Source organism: Mus pahari, chromosome 16 (assembly GCF_900095145.1).
Source record: "Mus pahari chromosome 16, PAHARI_EIJ_v1.1, whole genome shotgun sequence".
In the NCBI taxonomy this organism is placed as follows: domain Eukaryota; kingdom Metazoa; phylum Chordata; class Mammalia; order Rodentia; family Muridae; genus Mus; species Mus pahari.
In genome coordinates this window covers 46,061,845-46,067,844 of record NC_034605.1, presented here as the reverse complement: position 1 = coordinate 46,067,844, position 6,000 = coordinate 46,061,845, and positions in this window count along the sequence as shown.

The window sequence follows — 6,000 nt, the reverse complement described above, 5'->3', positions numbered from 1 at the left end:
TGCTCTCTCCCTGATGCCCACCCTTGGACATAATGGTCTTTGCCTAAAGACATACCCCTTCTACCCCAGGGTGGGCACTATCTTTCTATCTCTAAGGCTCAGTTCAGATGTTGGATGGGTGAGCTGAATGCCTCTGTCTCTGGTACTCAGAGACACTACATTTCTGTGGCGCATATACAGTCTCTGGAGTCAATCTCTTGACTTGGTTCTTAAATCTGTGGGTCTGGTTCAGCCATGGAACGACCAGTAGCCCCAGGACCACTGGTGAGCATGCATCGGCACAAGAGAGCGTGCTCCTTGCGGCAAAGAGGACACCCTGGAAGCCTTGCACTCCATTCAGCCTGTGTGCTCATCAGAAACCTGTTCTGCAGGGCTGAGGGGTTGGGACACCTGCTCAGCTGTGTCTGAGTGGCTTGCTCTGCACCATTTACTTGTGATTTCTGCTAACTGCTGTAGCTGGACAGCCTGCCCTTTCATGGGGTGGGAGGTGATGGGAGGGTACATAGAAAGGGATGTACCACACAGATACCCTTGGCAAACCATTTCCATGGCTGGGTCTTCCCAGTGGACATTCATAACAAGTCTGATTCAAGTCTACTGAAAGCTGGCTTTATCTGGCTTCCTCCTGGGAGGTGGAAGACTAGAGGCCAATGGCAGGCAGCAGCTGTGTTTATCTCCGATTGCATTGGCGGAGTGGGGAGTGGGGGTTAGGGTGCTTAACATCTGGTCTCTAAACATGACCTGAGGTTGCCAGACCATGTGACGGTTGAGTGAACCCAAGTTCAGAGCAATTAGGGTTTATGGCTGCTAAGGCTGACCGATCACAGGATCACAGGGAAGGCATGCCTGGGCCTGAGGAATGTCAGAACCCAAGGGAGCCTGCAAAGGGAGCGTGCTGGTCAGCCAGCTGGGAGATAAGAGACAGGAAGTTCCGGGTGTGCAGCAGGTGAAAGAGGTCACCACCATTAGATGAGTAAGCCAGACCCTGCTGCCTGGCTAGAAGGCGCTCACTCTCTTCTGAGCCTAAAAGCTCTATGTGGTTGGGGGATGGAGTCCAGCAATAGATACCTAGGACATACAAGCCCTGGCCTAATACATAGCACCATAAGGAGCAGGAAGAGGACCTGAGGAGATGGCTCAGTTGGTAAAGTGCTTGATCTACAAGCACAAAGACCTGAGTTTTGTTTTTGCAGAACCCACATTTAAAAAATACTTGGGTATGGTGGTAGGATGTACTTGTAATCCCAGAGCTGTGGGCTCAGTGGGCTCGTCAGCCTAGTCTACTTGGGGAGTTTGAGGCTAGTGAAAGACAGGTCTCAAAAAACAAGGTGGACTTTGAACTCACAGACACAGGGCCTGTATGGGTTCCAGTCAGATGGGGTCCCACGGCTGAGAGGGGGAAATAGAGGAGATGTGGGCTCCCACTCCTGACCAAGAAACTATCTGCAATTGGCACCTACTTGCAAAGGAAAACTTAGTTTTTTCCACTGGAATCTCACAGGGTATAATAACTGTATCTAAGGGCAGATTCCATACCCCATCAGTAGATGATGGATACTTAATGGTATTGTAGAGTTATTGTCTCATATTGCTTTTTGAGGGTGTTTGTTTGTTTTGTCTTATTGGTCTTTTGCTTGTATTTTATGGTTTCTGATTTTGTGTGTGTGTGTTGTTTTTTTTTTTTAAAGTATTATTTATTTATTTATTTTTGGTTTTTTGAGACAGGGTTTCTCTATGTAGCCCTAGCTGTCCTGGAACTCACTCTGTAGACCAGACTGGCCTTGAACTCAGAAATCCGCCTGCCTCTGCCTCCCAAGTGCTGGGTTTATAGGTGTGTGCCACCATTGCCCAGTTGATTCTGTGTTTTTGTGTGTTCGTGTTTCTTGGGTGTTTTCTAAAGAGAGAGAGAAAGGATGGGAGGATCTTGGAGGAGTTAGGGCAGGAGAAAGTGTGGTCAGAATATTTTATATGAGAAAAAATTCCAGTTAAGAATAAAAGATCAACCCCTCTACCCCTCAAGAACAAAAAATCAAGATGGATAATGCCTGAGACATGATACTGGAGGTATCTAGCATTCACATGCATGTACATGCACGCACATACACACATACACACACACACACACACACACACACACACACTAGGCATCTCCCCTACCCCCTTGTACACCAAAAAAAAAAAAAAAAAAAATTACAGGTGATCTACTTTCTGTCTGGTAGCTGGACACGATGTCTTCATTTGTTCAGCGGGGGAGCAGATGGCTCCCTGAGAAGTGTGTTTAGGCGAACAGATATCTATCCTGCATTCTGTAAGATGCTACAGTGAAACAGGTGTTAGGAACCGCCCACATCCCAGAACCAGGAGCTCCCCAGCCTGCCTTCAGCAACTCAGTGACTGCTGCCGTGTTGTCACCAGCTGCCAAATGCAACCCTGCTTGCTCTCTCTGCTCTCATCTCTGTCCCTCTCTGCCTGGACTCGTGTACGTGTTGCACGGTTTGACTTTGTGGCATTCCTCAGTTCTGACCTACAGAGGTACTCCTCCTGCCACCCAGACCCTAACAGCGGGGCTTCTGGCTTGTGCATGGAATCTCCTGGGTACAGGTATGGGTGGGGCCCAGGGGCTGATCTGTGTTTCCCCCAGGAGTCCTGCCAAGGCTCCACTGTTTGCCAGGACAGAGTTCAGAGGGCATGCAGATTTTAGCTAAGGCAAGACTTAACTCTGCTGGCTGAAGGATTTATTACAGAGAAGCAACCTGCCAGAGCTGTTTTCTCACTTTAAATGGTGAGGCTAGGTGTGGTGGTTCATGCCTCAAATCCTAGCCTAGTGGGAGACTGAAGCAGGAGGATCAGGAATTTAAGGACATCATCAGCTACATAGAGAGATTAAAGGCTAGCCTGGTCTATAGGAGATCCTGTCAGACAGACAGACAAACAGACATATGATAGATAGATAGATAGATAGATAGATAGATAGATAGATAGATAGATAGATAGATGGATGAATGGGTGGGTCAGTGGGATGGACAGATGACAGATGTGTGTATACACACACACACACACACACACACACACACACACACATACATCAGTGGATGACTAGCCTGAGCTTATTCCTAAAGCATTGCTGAAAGCATATGAAGGACTTCAAACTAGTTCAGCACAAGGAGCCATGTTCTCTTTAGACTTCTTTCTCTCTGCTAGATCACAGGAAATGGTTTTATGACAATAAATAACCTGTCACAGATCTCAACACCAAGGACTGCTATTGGGAGCTCACCCATGACCTGATGGCCCTTTAACCAGTACCCGCCTTCTCCTTCTTTCTTAATAAACAGATCTGTTTACAAGACTTTCCCAGGGTCTTTTGTTGGAGAGGATAGAAGGTGACGGCAGGCCTTTCAGAATAATTTGTAGAAGAAGACTTACTAAGTAGAGGAGATGGAGCAGTTGGTAAAGCGCTTGTCTCCCAAGAGCGAGGACCTGAGTTTGGGTCCCTAGAACCCATGGAAAAACTGGGGCATAGTGGTGTGTGTCTGTGATCTCAGGGAAGGCAAAATGGGTGCTCCCATGGGAATCTGCAGACCAGGCCAGTGACAGAGTTCCAGGCCCAGTGAGAGACCTGTTTCAAAGGATGGATGGCATGACCCTCTGACCCTAAAATGGACCTTGCACGCATGCATCCCTGTCCTCTCTCACAGACACATAGAGGATTTACTCAGGTGGCAGATGATCTCGCCTCTCACTTCCAGGCTAGAACCCATAAATAATGGCTGGAACTTTCCAAATCATCTTGGACCAGGAGGTAACCTTATGGATAAAAGTCATGTTACAAAAGTTAGGTAGGGCAGAAAAATGGATCCGCGATGCATAGTGTCATGGAAGCATTATACAAGCCCTTCCCAGCCCGACTTCTTTGACATGGAAAACAGATCTTGGTTTGCCTTGGTGTTGGTTGAGCTTCCAGCTACTGCTGTGGTGACCCTAGTAGAGCAGATGCAGTATATCAGGTAGACAGTTGAAAGAAGTCTAAGCCAGGCACGGTGTCACAGGCTGAGGCTGAGGTAGCAGAGCTGCAAGTCTGAGACCTGCCTGTGCTATAGAGTGAGTTCAGGGCAGCTTGGGTTACTGAGCTCCTGTCTTTGTCTTGCTTTCAGACAGGGTTTCTTGTGGAGCCCTAGCTGTCCTGGAACTCACTCTGTTAGACCTGCCTCTGCCTCCCAAGTGCTAGAATCAAAGGTGTGCTCCAGCAGTGCCTAGCCTTAGCTCTTATCTTAAACAGTAAGAAGGGCCAGTTTTGTGGCTCAGAGGTAGATAACTTCCCTAGGATCAACCTCGGCTCAATACCCAGTCAGCATTCAACCCTCAATACTGAGTAAAAGGCCGTAAGTTCAACCCCCAGTACTGAAGGAAAGGATCTAGGTCCAGCCCTCAACACTGATTAAAGGGACCTGGGTTCATGCCCTAACACCGAATGAAGAAAAGGTGTCTCCAGCCGCCACCTTCCCGGTTGTCACTGTAGGTTACTAGAAATCCAGAAGACAGGAGCTGGACTGGGTGAAGAGGGTGGAGTTCAGGTAGCTCTGCTGTTCTGTGTCCTGTCAGCTTCTGTCCCCTGGCCTGTGAAATGGGGACCAAGGATAGAGGTGACTAGCACAGTGTCCCAGCACAGAGCTTCGTGCAGGGCTGCACGAGACTCTCTCTCATGGGGGAAACAAAAAGAGCTGCACCTCCTTCCCAAACAGGGCCGGGGAGGCTAAACCAGGCCCAGATGGGAAAAAATGTCATAGTGCCTGGTCCAGTGGCTACCTGCTTAGAACAGTGGCTGTGTGGCCTGAAGCCTGCTTGCTTTTCCTTGTTGTGGTCTGGGCTTGAATTTTAATTTGTGATATGATTGAAGTCGTGCCAGTATGGGCACCAAGACCTCCAAGTCAGCTGTCCTAAACATGGAAACTAGTGTGCTGCTGGGTTTTGTTTGTTTGTTTGGTTTTTGGTAGAACTAAAGATGGAACCCAGAGCCTCTCACGTGTTAGGCAAAGCCCACTGCACACTATCCTTTCATTTTGGGAACAGGGTCTCAGTAAGTTACACAGGCTAGCCTTGAACTCACTCTGTAGTCCAGGCGGGCTTTGAACTCGTGGTCCTTTTCCTTCAGGCTCTCACTAGCTGTGGTTTTCCTCCTGTGTTCTTAATGGAAAGAGGTATGTTCATATTGGGGAGAAAAGGCCCCCAGTATAGGGGGTCTGGCAATGGTGGGTTGGCTCTTCCCCACACTTTGTCCTCGTTCCCCTCTTCAGATCCAACTTCTATTGTCACAAAGTAAGTACTATATTGAGTATGCTTTTCTACAGAAAAAGAAGGTGTCTGTCCTGCTGGCTCTGTGCCTGTCACTGAGTCAGGGAGACAGAGGTGAGGAGTGCCCACAATAGCTAGACAAACACAAGGGACACTTGTCCCTATGAGAGTAGGGATGAGGAGCCGTGCGTGGGCTGAGGGCGGGGCCTGGAGCTGGCAAAAGTGCCGGCTGGTATTTTAAGAGTGCCTTGGTGTCAGGTGTGTTGGCACACAGCTTTAATTCTAGCACCCAGAGGCAGAGACAAGTGGATCTCTATGCGTTCGAGGCTAGCCTGCTCTGCATAGTAAGTTCTAGGTCAGCCAAGTATATGTAAAAAGATCCTGTGTCAAAAAATGAAACAAAACAAAACGAAACAACAAAAAACACTGAGTGGTTTGGAAAGGGGGTCCCTACCCCTCAGCACCGAAGGCAGCACACAGTTGGCACAGGGCTAGCTTCCTGCTCTGGCCTGTACTGCTTGAATCCCAAAGCTGTACAGAGCCAGTGCACTGGGGCGTCTGTGAGCCTCTGAGCCTTCTGGAAGGTTCTGGTGCAGCGTAGAAGGGCCCAGGTGTGCGCTCATGGCCGGCACAACTGGCCTCCCAGAGTTGTTCTGAGAACCGGCTGTGGGGCTCCTGAGGGGGAAGGATGCCCTTGCCCTGATTGTG